The 21,922-nt window shown below is 40.4% G+C and overlaps 3 long non-coding RNA genes across 3 annotated transcripts in view; 2 read left to right on the forward strand and 1 right to left on the reverse strand.

Moving 5' to 3' along the window:
• Positions 1–21,922, forward strand: part of LOC310745061 — a 133,706-nt gene that overhangs the window by 108,333 nt on the left and 3,451 nt on the right. The gene's annotated exons all lie outside the window — the stretch shown is intronic.
• Positions 991–17,627, reverse strand: LOC310745164. The gene is made up of 2 exons (XR_014540003.1): positions 17,555–17,627; positions 991–1,119 (listed from the first exon to the last, which is right to left on the reverse strand). It is a non-coding gene; the product is annotated as an uncharacterized lncRNA (long non-coding RNA).
• LOC310745099 lies at positions 14,448–20,125 on the forward strand. The gene is made up of 2 exons (XR_014539933.1): positions 14,448–18,667; positions 19,898–20,125. It is a non-coding gene; the product is annotated as an uncharacterized lncRNA (long non-coding RNA).

Below are 21,922 nucleotides of genomic sequence, written 5' to 3' on the forward strand. Positions count from 1 at the left end.
TTCCCTTATGGGGGACATAAGAGCCCTTATAGAGTCCTTTGTAAGTTCTCCATCAGTCAGAGGAAAAAAACAGAGGCCAACCAGAGAATACTGAGAAGCAAAGCAGCTTGTAAGCCTGATCTTTATTGAACTGTTGCAACAGGGTGCCCCCTTCATACTCAGAAGGAGGAGGACCCAGAACCAAGGTGTGTCCGCCCTTATATAGACATTTTAAATTGCCAGCCCTGGAGTCCAAGCCCACCCGAAGAAACATACCTACATCAAGACCACCACCCCCAGATACATCAAACCTACATCACAGAAAGGGCGAGCTAAAGCAGAAATCTGAGTGGGTTATTTACCTCCTGTCTGGCAAGTTACCTGTTAATGCTTACTGGATTGATACCCTGGGGAGCCTGGCCAGTCTTTTGTAATGATAAATACTTAGTTCCTGAGCCAGATCACAGGCTCACCCTATTCATACACAGATATAGCCTTAAGACAGGATTTGTGAAGGAAAAGACAATGGGGAGGCTCCTCCATTTGACCTTGCAGAGAGAACACCTGGTCAGCCTGGGAGTCAAAATGGCTCCATGGCTGCTCTCCTGTGCAGCTTCAGACATGTGGCCTATATAACTATGTACGTGTTTGCTTGGTACATTTATGAACCTTTATTATATACATAAGATCTTAATTTATTTATTTCACTTTTAACCAGAATACTTAACTCTGTATTTTGGCTACTGGCTGAATCCTAATTGTCTGGTCTGGGTAATAAAACCTTGATCTGAAAGGCAATAATTTCTTGCTTGAGTGTTTGACTAAGACTAGGGAAACGGGTTCCAAGCCCCATTCAGCCATGATGCTCCCTAGGTGATCTTGGGTCAGTCACTGTCTCATAGCCTAATCTACCTCAAAGGGTTGTTACGGGGATAAAATGGGGAGAAGGAGAACATGTGCATCACCCTGAGCTCCTTGGAGGAAAGGTGGGATACAAATGTAAAAAAAAAATACAGTAAAAGTGGGTTTTATGAAAGATGCTTGAGCCAGACATTTCCATTGCAGAATGACTTCAGGGGATTGGTGAGGTTGCCACTCAGCTTCTGTTGTAAATCCTCCTCTTTGCTCGCATGTAACTTGCTTTTAAAAAAAGAATCCTTTAAGACTCAACTCTTTGAAAAGGAAAAAATAATAATATTCAGAGCCTCTTTTTGTAAGCACTTCTAGAAGTCCGCTTAATATTTTAATTGGTGTGTGACAGATAGGAACAATCTAATCCTACACTGCACACATTTATATGCTGATGTCAGCAGAGCATTTAGTGATCCCCACCTTAGAATGCTCGTGGTTTCTTTTCCAAATCTCCTAGTACCAAACGTTCACATAATTTTAGTGAGGGTGTCTGTGGTTGTTCAGAGCTTTTACATACTGCTGTTTTTGCATCATTTTCAAGTCTTGTTTTTTCACTGTAGGATCCCAGCCAATCAGGGACCATGCAGTGAATGTGATGATGTTGTAGCTCTCCATAGCTAGCCAGATTTGGCCAACTGACAAAATAGCTGAGAACAAATGTGTGGTTTTCCCTTGTGCTACTCCCACTCTGAAGGGTGTGTGTGTGTGTGTGTGTGTGTGTGTGTGTGAGAGAGAGAGAGAGAGAGAGAGAGAGAGAGAGAGAAAACGAACAGGTTTCCAGTGCCAAGGAAATCAAGCCATTGCTCCCTGCCATTCTGTACTATGCTGGTAGTTTACTTGCCCATAAACACCACGTAGCAAGACTTTCATCCCAAAATAGTCACTAGTTACAGCTGACCAATTGTTATGTATGCAGTGGTCTGTGTTTGCCTGAGCTTGAGTCTGGACCAGGATCCTGAGTCCTGTGTTTGATTTAATACGTGATATCCAATCATATAGTATTGTCAGAGTTTGGGCTACTGTCATAGGCTCTTGAGCTCTGGGTTATGATTTGTGGCTTGGGAGCTTTGACAACCAATCACGTTGAGAGTAGGCGTGGCCCAGGCCTTCAGAAATGCACACAAGCAATTGCATTGCCCTGTTTGACAGTTCAGTTCTGTTAGCCATAGGTTGTTGCTGTAAGTCTCACCTCATAGAAACCCACACATGTTAGGATTCTTGCTCTGTGCTTGCAGTCATGGGATTATTTGTTATCACATGACGGTGTATGTTTTCATTCCACAGTGTGGGAAGTGATGGAGACAGGATGTTTATGTTACTGTGCTCCATGAAGTGGGACTATTGTCCTTTGTTTGTTTCTCTTTGCTGTCTGATGAGAAAGAGGAAGGAGCTAAGGCAGAATGCTCCGAGTGTATTATATGTAAATAAAAGTAGATTAGCCAAAATGCTGAGCTATTGAGTCTGTTAACACGAACTCCTAACACTGCAGGATCCTAAGCATGCTAATGCCTTTTGGTATCAGTCGCTGTGATGTTTGGGCTAGAGAAAGCTTTTGAAGCTCCCGACCGACCAGGAGGGAGAGAACATGCCAGTCAGGCATGTGTCTCTGCCAAGGTCCTACATGTGAGTAGGACAATCCTAACATAAGCACTAGCATTGCCGTTTGACAGTTCAGTTCTGTTAGCCATAGGCTCTTGCTGTAATCACTTAAGTCTCACCCTATAGAAACCCCCACACACTTCACTAATTGTGGATAGAAACACAGAAATCTACCTTATACTCTTTCAGACCATTAGTCCATCTAGCTCAGCTTTGTCTGCTCCTCCAGGATTTTGAACCGGAGACATTCCCAGTCAGGTATTGAACCTGGGACCTTCTGCATGCAAAGCATGAGCTCTGTTACTGAGCCACAGCCCTTAACCAATGAACCTTCATCCCACTAGATGGAAATGTTCATCCAACTGAAAGTAACAACAGTGCCAATGTACATTCTGCCACAGCTAATCAACTATACACAAGTGTATTGGGGTGAGAGAGTGCCAGGGTCAACTTGGCAACAGGAATTGTTGTTGTTTAGTCGTTTAGTCGTGTCCGACTCTTCCTTCTTTTCCCTGACACCAGTCCCCTTGCAAGCCATTTCCTCAATCTTTAACAAAGGGTGTGAAAAACCACTGATAAAGGATTGTGATAAAACAACAACAACAACAGCAGCAGCAACAACAACAATAAAGGATTGTGATGCACATCCACTAAAGTGAACTGTTTCTTTCTATGGCTTCTTTCTCCTGACAGGTAAACAAAACAAAACAATATGTCTTCACCTTAAATTTGTTAGTAAACTGGGAAGCTATTCAGGGAGACTGATTTGGACCACAGAATTATGACAAGGACACTGTGCATGTTTGGTAATGTGCATGATAAGTTGGTGAACTCATTGAGCAGAGTTAGCTTGTGACTGATGTTTTCAGAGGGACCAGAGGACATCATGACCCTATTCAAGCTTGCATGGATTTATACTGTAGTAGGCAGTCCCTCTAGCCCATTCACTTTGCCTTCCTCCTCCTCCTCTGGGGCAGCTACAGGGACTAAGGGCTTTTTTTAAGGCTATGGAGAGCAGGTGTTAGGCTGCCCACTCCTTTCCTTGCAGTGCAATGTACCCAGCCCATGCACTAATCTTTTCCCACATATGGGTTGTCTGAAATCCTTCCCCGATTGATGACACATTTGAGATTATGTGAAAATTTGGTGTGTTACTGTTTTTTGGGATTGCCGATGGGTTTGTTCAGGGTAGAGAGATAAGATGTCAATCAGGGATTATATTAAATACTGAAATGAATGCTACCCCATCTTATACAGCTAAACTAAATGGGAGAATTTTCACACTAGTATGAAACATGAGAAGACTATACATTCAAGGTGTTCGCGCAATGTATAATTGTTTTCTTATGAATTCTACCTTCAAAACAAAGAATCAAGAAAATTGCACGGAAGCAGGAATAGAGAATTACAAATAGCATCTGAAGTTCTGTATCTCAGGCTGTTTATTATCACTTTGCCATTTTATGTGTCAGGCTTAAATTTCCCTGCAGCAACAATTTAAATCTTTTTACTTCTTTCTTGAGGCAGCTTAAAAATTTAATTTAGTTGAGACACTCCGTCTATGCTTTATAATAGCAATATAGAAAACTCTACTAATTTGGGGGGTTGACCCTTAAACAGATTATTTGAATTTAAACATAATTAGTCAGCTTTATTCCTACTACCATACTGGCTTTCTCCAATTTATTCATGTAAATTTGCTTGAATTATGGCAGACAGTATTAGACACATTCTGCTGTGAATCAAATACTCACAATTCCATTCATTGTCATCCACTGGCTGCATGCATGACTATCTGCCTGCTGGGCAGAAGTTGCGAGTATGGATGTGTGTATTGTGCTATGAGTTCCTGGCCCACAGAGTATGAATTTATTCAGGCCAAGGTAGCTGGCCTGGAGAAACTGAGAGTGGCAGAAAGGTTGGTGGATGACACCTTTAGAGTGTGGATATTACAAAGCTTTTATAAAAAAATATATGGCGAGATCACACTTGGACTACTGTGTACAGTGGTCATCTGGTCATCTCACCCCACAAAGGATATTATAGCGCTGGAAAAGGTTCTGTAAAATGCAGCCGAAATACTTACATGGCTGGAACAACTCCTTTATGGGGAAAGGTTACTAGTTTATAAGAAGGCTGACAAAGGGGAGACATGATAGAGGTAAAATTATGTCCAGTGTAGAGAAAGTGGACAGAGGTTCATCTCCCCTCATCATAATAGTAGTAGTCCCTGGAGCCAACGTTGTAAGCCTGGGGAGACAACTGACAAAACTACTTTATACAGTGCTTATTTAAACTGAGGAATCTCACAAGATGTAGTAACGACCATCAACTCCCTCCCTGTTAATTCTTTTCTCTCTCATTTTTTTAAATATAATTTTTATTAATTTTTTTGTTTTACAATTTAGAATACTTATTTAAACGTCCTTAAAACATCAATGACTTCCCTTCTTCTCTTTCCATGGTTCATTTTGCATATCATAAATCCCTGCATATTTAATAAAAACCGAACCATTCAGTATTCCATTATCACATCCATCAGAACTTACTTACACTGTTGAATTTATCTTAATGCTGCCAACGTTTTCAAGTGTACACAATTTCCCCCCATATATTCAATAAACGTTTTCCAATCTTCTCTAAATTTATGTTCTTTTTGTTCCTTTATTCTATGTTAAGTCTGCAAGCTGCAGTATGCGCATATGCCCAACTTGAGTAGTTTGGAAAGAGGATGTGACAAATTCATGGAGTATGTTTAACCTCCATTCATTCATTTTACTTGTACGCCACTTTTCCACCCACACATGCACAAACACCCACCCACCCCATGCTCAAAGTGGCTTACAACAAAGTAAACAGGAATGCGTTTCAAATACAAAAACAATTTCCATAACATAACAAAACAATAGCAAATATAATAACATCCAAAAACCCCACGTTGAAATAAATATAACAAAATTACTTAAGCAACATGCAGCATCCAATAGCAAAAATAACCAGGGAGCTCCACAGTTTCACCTTAGTCCTAGAAACACCCTTCCCATGATGTCATATATAATCTCCAAGCTTTTATATCCTGGGAATAAAGCGAGAAGCTGTGAATCACAGAAAGGAGTGTCACAAAGATTCCCATAATGAAGCACTTCTCACTTCTAGATTTGGAAAGACCTTTATCCAGCCAGCATTTATCACGATTATGTCATTTTTGGGATGGGCTCTTTTAGGACAGCAATACACAAAGCATGATTCTGTACACACTGAGGCCTCAATTGTTTTGTGTAGGGTAGAGAGAAGTTTTCAGCCCTGAAAATGGCTGGTGGAAAAGACAATACAAAGCCCTGTTGCCCCAAGAGTCCTCAATAGGGCTTGGTGAGCTTCCCTCAACTGTTTCCCTAAGTTATGGAACGGAAATACACAAAGTCTCAGGTTTCCAAGAGCTAGACTTTGCTCTCATATCAAAGCAAAGTGGCTCCTCTCCATTGGCCAATGTGGAATCCAAAGTGGTATCCAATAAAAATCTTGCCTTCAATGCACACTTTTTAGATAGGTTTAGAACTATAATAGATGGGAGGACTGAAGGTGACCTTGCCTTTAACTAAAATACTATTTATTAATCCTGATTCTGATGTGAAAGTATCTAGTAGGGGTTTTACCTAATCCATTTCTTTTCCAGATGTCAAATACTAAATGGGGAATTTGGAAAATATCAATAACTAAATATAATTCTGGGACTTTGGTGCAATTTTGTACACTAAATTATTTATTTCAGTCATTACATTCCAGAAATATTTATCTACCACATCTTAGATCTATTTAGACCCCATCACTATGGCATCCCAAAACTTCATATATATTAATGAATGTATTCTTGCAACACTTTGGTGAAGCTGTGAAGATAGCATGCTACATACACCTGTGTACACAGAAGTGTATCAGAAAAAAACACAATGTTCTTTTAAAAGACCATGGACCTTAAATCTTCATGTTTACTGACAAACCAGTCGAAATTAGTAGACATGTCTATAGTTCAACTAATTACATGACTAAATTTGAAGTGCAGAGTGAATAGAATGTGCACTGAAATAAATGGGGACTTAATGGGGGGAAATGAGGGTAGCTCAGATGTTCCGAAATAAGATCCAAACACCAGCTAATAGAGAGACTAGCTATACTTTAAAAATAAGTTTTATGTGTGTTTTGTGCTATTTAGGATAAGCATCTTGTCTGTTTACCTGTCTTTTTGTGGTTTTAGAAAGGTGCTATTTTATTTTGGTATCCCACTATGCTTGAAATTATTTGATATCCACAAGTAACTGTAGCATAACATTTAATCATGGGGAAAATAAAACTTTTCAAAAGGCAGACATTTTAAGAAGCTCTTCCTAATGTCAAGGGAATCATCTTGTGAAACATCTAAATGACCTTCATACTGCTAGTACAGAAATTTCAAAAAAGAGAGTTGAAACAAAGCTGATGACTGTCATACTCTTGGTGGTACATGCGCCAATATGACCTTCGAGTGATGGTTTCACTAAAGAAGCAATGATAAAACATGCATGAAAACATCTATAGGCATGCTGTGTTTCCCTTAGACATACTTTAAATGGTTCAGGTTGGAGGGAAGATTGTAAGCCTGCTGTCTCATTTTGACTGAATGATTGTAAGCCCCTCTGGGAGCCTTTTTGGTTGAAGAGCAAGGGTACAAATGCTCAAAATAAAACAACAGTGAACAGAAATTCCAAAGAACTGTGTTTTTTCTGAAATGGGAATAATCGTTGATTGGACCTTGGATTGACAAAGGAGTGGCAATTCTAAACAATGGTAGAGGTTTGAGTAGAGTGAGCAGGGGGTGACACTGGGGCGAGCAGTTGGCAGTTTAAAACAAACTTTGAGTATAGTAAGAAGGGAGTTTGGACAGGCTTTGCTGTCTTAGATTTAGCTTCTGTGTTGTACCCATCTTTGCTACTTCTACTTGCTAATATATGTAAACATTGGTTGGAGAAGTATATTGCAAAATCTGGATCCACATGAATTTTGAAGGATGGCTATTTTTCAGTTCTCATATCATTTTGGAAAGTGCAAATTTGATATATTTGGCTTTCAGTACGAACCATATTGAATTTCTGTCCCATCCCTATCTATCTCCATCTACAAAACTGCTCGTTTATGACCGTAATAAAACAGGTTGACTGATATCTCCGCCTACAAAAGGGGAACAAAAATGCTTATTTTAGGGGAAGGTGTGCATTAAAATACAGGTATTTATGAATATACCATGCAAAATGCAAAAAAAAAGTGTGTATTTGGAAAGATGCATGATGAAATTCAAGCAAAGTTTTGCAAAATGTGGCAAAACCGAAGATTGGAAAAATGAGAAACCAAGTGGCTCTGCAATTGACACATTTACCCATCCCATGTATTTGCAGCTATCAAAGTAGCGGCATTGTATCTGGTTTCTTCTAAGTAGCAGCTTTGCTGCTGCTTGCTGTGGCAATGCCGTAATTAGCAGCCCAGCAGGCTGCTATTGCCCTCGGTGCCTCTGGGTGAATGGTGCCATGTCAGGATGTGGCATCATTCCAGAGGCATTGTTGGAAGGGAAGGAGAGAAAATGGCAGCCTAGGAGCACTGGGGGGAAGGGAAGGACAGGAGCCTGCTGGGCTGCTGACTGCAGCTCCACCAATACAAGCAATGGCCAGGCTGCTAGTTAGAAGAAGAAATCTTTAAACCAGAAGCACTGATAAGCCTTCCCCATTCCCCATCCATTTTTCTTTCTTTCTTTCTTTTTTGGAATCTCCCCTCCCCACAAGAGTATTGCAAAAAATAAATAAATAAATTCTGCCCTACTTTCCTGGCCTGCAGCGGGGGCTGTGGAATGGGCGGTACCCTTGACTCAGAAAACGTCTGGTTTTTCAACAGTATTTATGAACGTTGCACTGGGTATTTACAATTCAAGATATGAATTGAATTAATATGTAAAATAAATCCATCAGCGACCCTGACGCGTGTGAATTTAACATTCTGTTTCTGCTTATCCAGTTTGATCACAAATGCTTTAAAACATACATGAATACAGGAGAGGCATGGCGAAGCTCAAAGCAAATGCATTTAAACATTTGAACAGCTATTAATGGAATTCTTCCCCCAGGTGTATGCCCAGCTCTCTGTATGACTCTGCTGAGCTTGGTTAGTTACACCCCTGGAAATAAAAACTGGAGAAAATGAAAGGCTAAAAAGATAGAGGACTCAGGCAAAGATAATGCAAGCATAAAATAAGCTCAGCATATTGCACTCTCCATAGATATAAAAAGCCAACAGTGATCTTGAGCTACAGCAGAGCTCTCTAGGACAGACTTGCTTTTCAAACGCTAAGAAAATTGTTGAGACTTCAAAATCTTTGTAAGGGGCAAGGAGAAAAGGGTGTTAGGAAAGTGTAGCATGCTGATAATGAATTACGGATTCACAGATATTAAAAGATAGGGAAAATCTATCCAATCACGTATGTCCTGCTGTTGATGCTGGATAGTTTCCTTTCAGTGAAAATCACAGCTGCTATGTCCCATTCAGTTTTCAAAGAGGTTTCCTTCCCACCACTTCCATTGAGCGATAAATTCTACCATCTCACAAATCCCAGAACCAGATTTTGCTCTCTTTTGTGTGGGCTAATAAGCCTACATTTATCAGTTTCCATCTTGTTCCAGATTTTATTATTATTATTTTATAGTTGTCATTTGAAACTCGTTGAAAATCAAAGTTGTGTTCATTTGCATGGGAATATATGCCACCAAACTTAGTGAAACTTACTTTTTGACTAAATATGATTATGATTGCTCTATGTGCCTCATTGGTTCTCGTTCTCTAAAGAGCATAATACAGTACAGTGGAACCTCAGTTTTCGAAAGTCTCTGTTGACGAACATTTCGGAACTCAGACGCCGAAAACCCTGAAGTAAATGCTTCTGTTTTGGAACATGCCTCAGAAGTCGAATGGTTTCCGCTGAGGTACCACTATATTTTTCTCAATTTTCACTGTAAATTTGCAGACTGCCTTTTGCACCTCAGTGTTTGAACGTTTCAGAAGTCGAACGGTCTTCCAGAACAGATTATGTTTGAAAACCGAAGTTCCATTGTATTGGACTTCAGTATATTGTTGCCATTGCACATAAAGATAGAAAGCAAAACTGAATGCTGGTATGTCAAAATAATTTCTTTATTCTAGCAAGAACATGTTTCCTATCCACAACGTATTCCCTCCAAACATTCAAGGTACGCCGTAGTGGTATTCAAGTTCGACAAGTTATGAAGTTGCTTAAAATACATTTCAGCACTGACATACTATTTGTTTTACTGTGATTTTCATGCTACTCCATAACATGTGAGCTGTTACCTGCTAGACATTTTACAGGTAATTTGCAATGCACTGTATAAACAAGAAAACCTCTGTTGCATATGTGGAGCTCTTTTTTTTTTTAAAAAAAAAATTGCCCTACTTTCTTCTAAGAAGTGGGCTCAGACATATCTAAAGCATCCAGATGCATCTGAGAGGATTTCCTTCATTTACATTTTAAGTACTTAAAGCACCATATTCACCTTGTGTACATATTTTGATATCTTACCACAGTCACATGCAGAATATCTCTTAAACTGTGGGTAATAAAGAGACTAGTGTCACTGAGGCCGGAAAGAGATGTTGCAGAAGACCTTCTGCTTCCTCTGAAAAACACAGCCCCATGCATCCTCTAGTAATCCAGAAAGGGTGATGGTGACATCTCCCTACCCCTGCTGTACTTCACTGACTACTCCTTGTGGGGGCAGGAAGGATGGCTTCATGGGGACATGATGCCATATGTTTTCTATTACTAGACACCACCAGGGGAAAGAGCAGGAGGAAACACAAGACTGTTACTTTCAGAGTAGCCACATCTAACTTCTTCATTCACAATTCATAGACTGTAGCCCAGGAGTAGCTAACCCCCAGTTGACAGGCCTGATTGAGGCTCCCAAGAAAAAAATTCTGAATCATCCAAGACTCCAGTGCTGAGAGTAAATTAATATTAAACATTAAACATAATGCTGAAGTGGGCAGAGCCAGGACCCTACTGGGGATGCAAATCACCCCTTCCTGGGTCATAAGACTGATCATTTGATGAGCAGGGCGGGCAATATAACTTTGTTGTTGTTGTTTAGTCATTTAGTCGTGTCCGACTCTTCATGACCCCATGGACCAGAGCACGCCAGGCACTCCTGTCTTCCGCTGCCTCCCGCAGCTTGGTCAAACTCAAGTTTGTAGCTTCGAGAACACTGTCCAACCATCTCGTCCTCTGTCATCCCCTTCTCCTTGTGCCCTCAATCTTTCCCAACATCAGGATCTTTTCCAGGGAGTCTTCTCTTCTCATGAGGTGGCCAAAGTATTGGAGCCTCAGCTTCACGATCTGTCTTTCCAGTGAGGACTCAGGGTGGATTTCCTTAAGAATGGAGAGGTTTGATCTTCTTGCAGTCCATGGGACTCTCAAGAGTCTCCTCCAGCACCATAATTCAAAAGCATCAATTCTTCAGCCATCAACCTTCTTTATGGTCCAGCTCTCACTCCCATACATTCAATATAACTAGGGGTAGACTAATCTGTCAATTTTCTTTTCTCTCAGTTTCTTACTTTTCCAGTCTTTAGTTCATTTCACCACATTTCTAGATCAGTTTGTGATTTATTAAAAAAAGTTATCAGAAACATTCCTCCGTATTTTGGCCTACTTATACACAGGCATTTTCCCCAAATATAATGTATTTTTGAATGTCGCTTTCTTGAATATATGGATTTTATACACATTTTCCCTTCCATGTGCATTTTTTGTGTGTAAGCGGGCATTACAATATTCAGAGAAGTGTGAATTTTGAATTCTAGAAGTGTTTCTTTTCACATATTGTTTTGGGAAGAACAAGCTAAGTAAGTTCACATTAAAAAGTGAAGCAAACTGAATTTCTCCCCCACCCATAGCAATAACCCCCTCCGTACATGAGTTGTATGGATCAGCTCAGGAGGGAGTGCTATGTGCTTGCCTATTTGTCTTCCATGTATGTGTGCAAGAGAGAGAGAGCACAAGGGGTGTGCAAACTCACCTCTGATGTGCGAGCCCTGGAGGGTTGGCCAAGGGTGAATGCCAAAAATGTCGTTAGGTCCCCCAAAAGTTAGCTTCCCCTGCTTATAATCACCCACACATTTGTATCCTAAATGGTTTGGGGCCAGATTATCTGGAGGATTTGTCTCCTTCCACAATTACCTACCCAGACCCTACGATCTTTTGAGGCCCTTCTCTGGGTATCCACACTAAATGATACCCAGAGGTGGCTAGTTGAGAGGGAGAGGTTTCAGTATTGGTGTCTTCATTATGGAGTGCCTCCCCAGACAGAGTAATCTAGTACCTGAGGTCTCTTCAGTGCCAGGTGAAGTTTTTTTGTTTTTTGTTTTGTCTTAAATAAATTTTTGAACTTTTATTCTATTAGTGGCTGTACTCTTGGATTTTATTTTCATGTTGTATTTTTGTACTTCATGGTTTTGATTTTGACTTGTAAACCACCCAGAGAATGCTATAAGGATGTGTATAAATATCTACAAAGAGAAAGCATGCAAGTATTCTTTTTATTATTACCATTTATGTCTACATTATGATTAGTGTTTATGGTATTTTGCAGAGTAAACAAAAGAGATGGGTCCCTACTTCAGGGATTCATTTTTATGTATTTATTATGTATCATATTTATTATTTATTACTATTTATATTCCATCCTGACTCTGAGCTCAGGGCAACATCCATCGTTCTCTCTCCCCCTGCCCAAATATCATCCTCACAGCAACCCTGTGAAGTAGGTTGCGATGAGAGATAATTGACTGGCCCAAAGCTTGTCCTATGAGTTTTGTTGGCTGAGTAGGGTTGTGAACCTAGGCTTTGTGAGTCCTAGCCCCACACTCTTTATACCAGATACAAATAAATATATGAGCATTCCAAGTAAAACTAGATACATTGTATTTCGTACAAGTTTTTTTATAAATAAAACCTTATAACATTTTCCTTTTTTTAATTGAAGGGGGTTTAAGAATGGCACCAAAAAAGTTCTGCCATAACAATTTAACATTGCCATTTTGAGGCAAACTCGCACCCTCATTATCATAATCCAAGAGATTGAGAGTGAAACCTCGGAGCCAGCCATGTCAGCTATGCAAAGCAAAACAAGTAATATCAAGAGCCTGGGAGCCCCATGGTTAAAGATCCCACACATGTTTCTTAGCCAATTTGACCCATCTCTAATGTCTATTTAAAGTGGAGCACTTGGTAGCAATCTGGATACATATTTTTGCTTAAATTCTCCTTTGATACGGCAGCTGTCAAGCAGCCAAAAAGCCTGACCCAGATGTACTGAGTAAACCCAGCAGATTATTTGTCAAACAAATTCTGGAATCCAATATTTGTTTTTTTTTTTATTTAATTGGTATGCAAATGCAGAGACAAGGTAGCATTTGTGCTTGATACAGTTGTCACTTCAAATTCTGGTAACATTCATTATCGTGCTTACAGATGTTTTTTCACACCTAACATCTGCCAATACCACCTAAACCCCAGGAAGTCGTCAAACCTGTGCAAACTTCCTTTCTGTCTCGCTCCTGCTCTCTGTTATCTGCTCCATGCACGCTAATTTTGTGCATCTGAGGCCTCTGCTCGCCAGAATTATGCCTGCTTCCTAACACCTCTGCCTCCAGAGCTTTGGATTTGAAATTGAACAGACACAGAGCCAATTTATCACAGGATGACATGTGTCATGTTCATGGTATAACCAGAGGGACCTGCTGTACGCACTGTATTTATCCTTTTGTTGTCAGCCTGGACCAAGACAATATAGGCAATAGGCAGCCATTACATTTATAAAGCATGATGCAAATACTTAACTGATGAAACGGTAAATAGTTTCTTTCAAAACATAGAACTGGATCATTTTGTTTAGGAACAGATTTCTTTGGGAGGGGGGAGAGGGGTTCCAAAATAATCAACTGGCATTCAGACATACGGCACTTCAAAATGTGATCACTTAATACCAATGCATTAGCAAGCAAATCCAGAAAGAAAAAGAAATTCCTCTCCTCCTGCATTGTGTTTGCAAATAAGTAATCATGCTATTCATTAGTGCCAAATGCTGTACTGTTATAAAAGTGGCAAACACTTTTGCTACACGAATGACTAAAACTGTTTAGATATAGTAGGGTTGCCAAGAACTGGGGTGTGGGGGCAAAGTCACAAAAAACCGAGATACGTCTGGATTTTTTCAGACATTTTTTAAACAATTCCCACCCGGACACTGCTGCCGACTACAGTATTTTGGATATGTCCAGGAAATTCTGGTCATAAAGCTACCCTATGAGCCAGCTCCCCTCACTCAGTTTTGAAATGAGTCTGTTGTTATATGAGCATCATTAGAAAATTATGTCTTTCCCCATCACTGAGAATCATAATGTTGGTTACATTGCATCCTGTTCCCTTAAAAGTCCACCTATTGTTGCTGAAGCTGTTGATACCAGTCACTAATAAGATCTAAGCAAATATCCCCTCAGAGGTATTTTTAAGAGAACTGCTGGCAAACCCAAACAGCTCGCAAAGTTTGTGTGGTAAGGGAGAAGCTGTGCAGTCCCTGATCTTGTCTGGCCAAGCATTGGTCAGTTCCACAGTCCAAACAAGCCATAACTTATGAAAAGCTTTTAAATATTTTTGCTCTTAGCTTTCCCTGCTCTCTTTATTCTGTTTAGCCTTTGATGTTAGGTACTAGCACTTGCTTCAGTCCATTATTAGCCACCTTAATCACTTCATTTGTGTCTCTGTGTGTGTGTGTGTGTGTGTGTGTGTGTGTGAAGGGGCCATTAGTTTTAAACTGTAGGTTCAGAAACTCTAAAAGAGCTCAAATTTAGCCATAAATGGGGATGAAAAATTTTCACCCTGGTTACAGGAATATGTGGGTTTCAAAGGGCTTGTATTTTATGTGTATATTGATTACTGCTCTATTAACTCTCAGATCAATAAACATAGTAAACATGGTGCTAGAGAACAGGTTTCCTGCCTTAAAGGAAAGCTTTACACTCCTGACTTTGGTTTACATTAGCTAGGAAGATAGAAGTGGATGGAGTACGACTAAAAGGCATTTGATCATCTGGAGGTTTAAAAAGAATACTGCCTATTAGATGGTTTGCATATGCATATTACACATGAATGGTTCTGATCAGAAACCATTAAGTTTAAACCAGAACAATTTGCCTGCATCACATCACCAAACCAATCTTGCTAAAGTTTTAATATGGGTTCTACGGCACGTGGGTGATTAATTTTCCATTTTAGGTGCAGTAGATCTGAACTCTGCACCCCTGAGCTTGCAGAATTAATGATGCTCATTTGGCAGATAGCCACGAATGGACAAATGGCTGGTCAAGTTGCTGATGCTGAGAACTAGCATTTCCAAGAAACCCAGGAGGAGGGAAAAGGAAGTAAAGAAAGTAATGAAAGTTTTAAGGGCCTGTCCCAAAGCGAAACTTCCTACACGCCTGTCTAAACAGTTTTGTGGCACATCTAATACCCATAAAAGTGCCAGAAGGATCTGGGAGAAAAGAAGTGCCCTTCACAGACATATTCATGCTCACCACACGGAGGCAACAAAACATGCATGTACTTTACAATTTATCTCTTGATTATGTAACACATCATCATGTTCAGGCATATGTCTGACATGTCTGCATTGAAAACTAGAGTTAACAGTTCAGTATGTAGAAGTTCTATCCATAAAGATTCATCTTTGGTGGCCTGTTCATACTTGGAAGTCATCACTTGATGCTACAGTCAACAAGTAAACAGATTCTGGCAGCCTATCAGTTCCCATTCAGTGATATGGGTTGCCAGATCAGGCGCACCCAAGACCCTGAGATTTCAGGGTCCAACCTTGAAATCTAGGGGCAGTCCCTGATGATGCCATTTCTTTTTAAGGCCCTCTTTTCCATCTGGAGATTCAAATCCTCGGCTATCTGGAGGGGTTGGGAAAACCTGGATACTTCAGGTCAGCCCTGGGGATCTGACAACACTATTGGGGAACCAATGTGAACTGATGCATCCCTGTCCATTTGGGCTGCATTGATTAGAGGCACAGTAAGCCTGCAACTTGTGCACATTTAACTTGTAGTCATTCAGTTTTACGTTTGTGGCAAAAAAAAAAAAGGTGGCCCAAAAGTGTGCGGGGTTCTGGGGAAAATGCTTTTGTCAATCTCACTCGCCATTGAACCCAATGGGTTTTGACTACACAATTCTAGCTTTAGGCACAGAACACAACTCCCTGCATAAGTTGTAGGCCTACTTATGATATTGCACTCATGAACTTCAGCTTTAAATCCAACCTGATATGCCCCACAGAGGAAAATTTTGCAGGAGAAGGTCTCAGTTAGTTTATATTGGTTTACTTCATGTTATCCATTCAGAAAAGTGAGCAATACATTCTTCTTCAAAACTGAAGTACAGCTGTCTGCCATTATGAACTAAAATGCATTCATGCCAGCAGGATGGTTAATAGACTTTAAAATATCATGGCTATTTTAACCAGAACTACCATGGATATTGATACTATATAGTTCTACATTCTGCAAATGGATAAGAGAACTATTTTCCTTGGCAATCTGCAGTCAAATAAATGGGGTGGTGCCTTTGCAAATAATGGAATTATTCTAGGTAGGTGCAAAGCGCAAGTAAACAGGGCAGGGAAGTCTCTGCAATCAGATATACAGAGGCACCACAGTGCTATAATATGTATTTTTGTCATGGTATAATTTTTAAATCCTATTGGCTCTTCTTTTCGTATTCCCTACCTGAAGATATAATCAGCAGATTCTGACAATCATCTCCACAGCAGTTAACCACCACATCATGTACAGAGGATTATGACTTTAGAAAAAGAATAAGCAGCAGGAGTAGATGAAGTCTTAATAACAAACATTCTGTTGTCATTCACATGCCCTAAGACGATGATAAATTTGCCCCTGTAGTTCTTTTAAGATGTGCACGTTGCAATATCCACTGGTAAGCGCTTTGCCGAAATATAAAACAGAGGCGTTCACTAGCATTTTTCAAGTTATACACTAGAGTATTCCCAGAGCAGCAATGATTTTCTCCCAACATAAAAGCAACCATTCCTTCCTTTAACTTCTTAACTTATCCTCTATCTTCATTTCCTCATTAAAGAAGCTATACAAACTAAAGCACTGGAAAGACAGTATTGTAGGAGGCTGCTAGATAGAAAAACGGAGTCATGTTTCATTAAATGTGTACCAGTGAATAATTAGATTGTTATAGCCTCGACGGCTCCCTTCTCAGTCTCCCTCCCACTTCTTCTTTCTGATTTTAAGGCTCCTTTGCTCAAAAGGAGGGTTGGCAATGCCACAGAGATTAATCCTTTGAGTTTTCTCCATAGGGTAAACAAGTTAGGTTTCCAAATACAAGTTGTGTGAGCCTTATGAGCATCTTGCGCTGGCTTCTAGTTCTTTTGTGGCTGCGTTTCAAAGTGTGGGTTATTGCCCACAAAGCCCCAAAGGGTAAGGAGCCAAGATGTTCGAAAGACTGTTTCCATGTCTGAATTTTCCTGTCCTCTGTATTCAACATCAGAGGGAAGAGATGAAGGATTGCACACCTGCTTTGCACGTAGAAGGTCCAGGTTCATTCTCTGGCACCTGCAGGCTGGACTGAGAGAAACCTCTGTCTAAAATCCTGAAAGTCAGGGTCTGTCACATGGAGCTAGATATAAGGCAGCTTCCTATGTTTCTAAAAGTGGACTTTTTAATAATTGCAGACTGCAGAGCCACCTGAGAACCAACCTCTCTCCTGCTGTAGCTGTTGTTGTTTGAATGTGTTGGCTTCTGTGTCTCAGGCTGAAAATTTAGCGTTTCTTCTCCATATTCTCAGTTGTTATTTGATGAGTTGTTATGTTAGCTGTAAGCTGCCTTGGAGGCCCTTGTTAAGAACAAAAGTCAGGATTTAAATAATTTTATAAATAAGCCTTACCTATCAGAAGGTTGTCACTCCTTGAGAAGAAATTGGCTTCTTAAAGTATTGACCATCTCCTCCTGCGGCCAAAACATTGTGAAGTCAGCTGACAGTACATCAGCAGCTGAGAGGTTTGTGACATCAGCAACACCAGAACCAAAGAGTTGTCTTCTTCCCCCCTCCTCTGATGCTATTTACATGCTTTGTGTCCATTTGTTGAACATAAGCAAATTTTGCATATAAAGAAAAACCTTTCTCAGATTGATTGATAGATTAAGGTGAAGTAGTTGAATAAATTTAACATCTTCTACTGCAGTCACACAGGACGCGGGTGGCGCTGTGGGTAAAACCACAGTGCCTAGGACTTGCTGATCGCATGGTCGGTGGTTCGAATCCCCGCGGCGGGGTGAGCTCCCGTCATTCGGTCCCAGCTCCGGCCCACCTAGCAGTTCGAAAGCACCCCTAAGTGCAAGTAGATAAATAGGTACCGCTTTATAGCAGGAAGGTAAATGGTGTTTCCGTGTGCTGCGCTGGTGCTGGCTCGCCAGCTGCAGCTTCGTCACGCTGGCCATGTGACCAGGAAGTGTCTTCGGATGGCGCCGGCTCCCGGCCTCTTGAGCGAGATGAGCACGCAACCCTAGAGTTGGACACGACTGGCCCGTATGGGCAGGGGTACCTTTACCTTTACCTTACTGCAGTCACACAGTTATTGATATATTGATTGAAAATGTCTAGCCAACCAGATTGGTGGTTCGGTTCCTGTTGAGGGTATTTGGCAAGCCAGCATGACAGTGACATGGGATTGAGGACTAGAGGGATCATTCTGTAATATTATGGCAGTGGACTAAGCTGTATTGTAACTTTTGAATTAAGTATAATAAATAATAAAAACAAAAAAAACAAAAATTAAAAAGTTATTATGATTTTACCAGGTTTTGGTTGGGGGGCCGCATTTTGGTTGGAATTGCCCTTGCCACTCAGGATGTGTCTTTATGTGTGTCTTTTTCTAACTCAGAAAAACAGAGTTAATCATAATTGCGGATTTTGCAATAAAAATAAGAAAGAAACAACAGAGTCGAATGGATGGCAGGCAAGGAAGGACAGATAACAGGCAAGACAATTTGTGACAAGGTGGGAACTGAGTTCCCTTGCCTTTGGGGGTGGGGGCAAGGAGGAATGGATTTGAGATCAGCAGCCACTGCCCATTATGGCCTGGAGAGCACTAAGACACAAGTGCAAAATGGCAGTTCAGGGACTAATGGGAATGCTAGCACGTAGGATTATGGAAATGGCAGTGGCCAGGGAGAGATTTAGGTAGCTGCACCACAGCATTGATTAGGCAATATTTTAACATTAAGGCTAAAATTAAGTGCAAGCTCTGGAAACTAGCCAGATAGGAGTTGACCAAGCCTGTTTGTTACTGCTGCAAAACTTGTCTGCTATACAGTGGTACCTCGGGTTAAGTACTTAATTCGTTCCAGAGGTCCGTTCTTAACCTGAAACTGTTCTTAACCTGAAGCACCACTTTAGCTAATGGGGCCTCCTGCTGCTGCGCCGCCAGAGCACGGTTTCTGTTCTCATCCTGAAGCAAAGTTCTTAACCTGAGGTACTATTTCTGGGTTCGCAGAGTCTGTAACCTGAAGCGCATGTAACCTGAAGCATATGTAACCCGTCTTTCAAAGTAGTGCATATGCTACCTGTCAACAACTGAGAACTATTTACTTTGAACAATGCTTTTGCCATTTGATTCCTTTCTCCTTCCCAGATATAGCACACTTCTGTGCAGCAACATGAGAATAGGCCTTTTCTGCAGTAGCTCCCTGCTTGTGGAATGCTCTCCCTAGGGAGCCTTGCCTGGCACATTCATTACATATCTATCAGAGTGGCTTAGGAAACCCAGTCAAATGGGTGGGGTACAAATAATAAAATTATTATTATTATTATTATTATTATTATTATTATTATTATTAGTCATCTGGCAAAAGCATTTCTCTTCTCCCAGGCCTTATTATGTTATGTATTGTTGTGTTTTTTATCGTAAACTGCTCTATGATCTTTGGATGAAGGGCAGTATAGAAATGATGGTGATGATGATGATGATAGAATCCATTAAGTTATGTTAACCTCAGTGAACATCATACAAATCAAGACAAAGAACATTAAGATAAATCTAGTTCTATTTGAACTGAATGCCTGTTAGTCTAACACTTAGCTACCTTTCTGGCAATCCCAAATAGAAGCTCCCTGGGGTGAGATGTAACTTTATTCTTCCTGTGAATAGACTCAGCATGCCTTAGGTAGTTTTGTGCTTCTCTAAACTCGTGTCACCAGTGAACTACTCCTTTCCTTTCCTCAAACCAGATGGGCTGGGAGCAGAAGAAACAGAGGAAGTTTACCTCCTGCCAACACACCCCTTCCTTCTGCATCCTTCCTCCTTTCCTTCACAGCTGGACCATGAAGCTTCAGTATCTAATTTGCCTGGCAGTTTTGACCAGAAGAACCTGAAGGAGGGGCAAATGAAACAGATTATAAATGTTTCCACCTTCTCTTCTGCCATATTTAGGAGGGGTGGGTGGATCTGTCAATTTTGTTTGCTCTCAGTTTCTAATTTTTCCTATCTTTACTTCAGTTTGCCCCCTTTCTGCAACAGTTTGCAATTTATTTATTTTTTAAAAATCCTCTCAAAATTTTGCCAGCAATGTAAGGTGCATTTCTCCTGACATGCACATTTTCATATGTGTCTTACGTTACAAATTATTGCATTTAAAATGTTATTTTCACCAGTCACACACCTTTTTAAAGTTACAGATAGGTAGCTGTGTTGGTCTGCCATAGTCAAAACAAAAAAATTTTTCCCCTTCCAGTAGCACCTTAAAGACCAACTAAGTTAGTTCTTGGTATGAGCTTTCGTGTGCATGCACGAAATCTGAAGAAGTGTGCATGCACACGAAAGCTCATACCAAGAACTAACTTAGTTGGTCTTTAAGGTGCTACTGGAAGGAATTTTTTTTTTGTTTTGACCTTTTTTAAGTGTACACTTTCCCCAGTGGATACATTTTATGGTAGGAGAAGTGCATTGCAAAAGTCAGAGAACTGCAGATAACCATATTTTCGTTTGCATATCATTATGAATTAAACAGCCTGCATTAAAACACAAACCAAAGTGAGTTTCTCCCCCTTCTCTAACCCCAACCCTCCAGAGGAAGAGCAGATATTCAGGAGCTTTTCCCATTTCCATTTTGGGGGTGACGGGGAAAAACCTTTTTCTGTAAGTTGTACACTACTCACATGATCTCAGGATCTAACCCCTTGTTTTTAATCATGAAGCATTCAGGCAAGTTTCCAAACAGTAAGTACTTTGAAATATCTATGAATACTGAAATATTTTATCTTTCTCAATCAAAGAGCAATAAAGGAGGCTGCTTCTTTCTGCCGTCTCTCTGTAAACCTACTCCTTGTAGAAAATTCAGCTCTCCTCATCACGAGTGCTGTATATACTCAGTAAAAGGTTATAGCTTTTTCTTCCCTTTTTTTCTTTTTTCTTCACTAAACACACAATTCCCAAACTCAGGAGATCGTTGGTTAAATATTTCTGTACCATCTTGAGGCTCATTTAAGAAGCCTGAAAAGGAAAGAAGGAGCTGGTAACTGACCTTTTGTGTTAAGTAATCCATTGATTGTGTGCAAAGGAGAAGCTGGAGAGGATCTTTCTAAGAATTTAATGTAAGAATGTTTAAGCTGCTTTTGCCATTGCATTGTGGTCTCTGCAGTTTCTCACTTAAGGGGAAATAAGAGCTCCCACCAAGTAGTGCTTGGTCTCAGGCATTTTCCTTCCTCTGATGCATTTAAAAGTGGGGTGTATTAAATTACACTATTGCAAAATATTTAAAAACCAAAATATGGGGTTTTGTATAATACGCGGCTTGCATTCTGCTGGACTTGTTTCGATTTAATACTTTTTGCATATCTCCATCTGGCCATGCTGGTCATGAGTAGCTCACACTTAACGTCACACAAAATCCTAATTGATGTAGGATTGGCCTATATTTTGGGTTTAGCCTTTTTGCCCAAAACTAAAAACATTTTGCAGTTTTCAAATAACTTAAATGACAGGTTTCTGAGGACTGGTTCAGAAGTTACTTCATCCTGAGATTGATGCTGTTCTGGATAGTTGAGCTCTGTATGGATGTTGAAATTCACATACATGGAGCAGATTAGTGGCAGTGGACAATGCATGTTGAGTCTGCATTTCATGAATGGACTATTACTTGGCTGCCAAGCCTGAGATGCTGCTTTAGTTCAAGCCAATGGGCCAGATCCTACAATCCTATGAGTAGAGTTTTGCTCACAGAAAGTGCTTCTGAGTCCCCTTATTGGAAGAGTGGA

This window comes from Podarcis filfolensis, assembly GCF_964270895.1.
Source record: "Podarcis filfolensis genome assembly, chromosome: 11".
Taxonomy (NCBI): Eukaryota; Metazoa; Chordata; class Lepidosauria; order Squamata; family Lacertidae; genus Podarcis; species Podarcis filfolensis.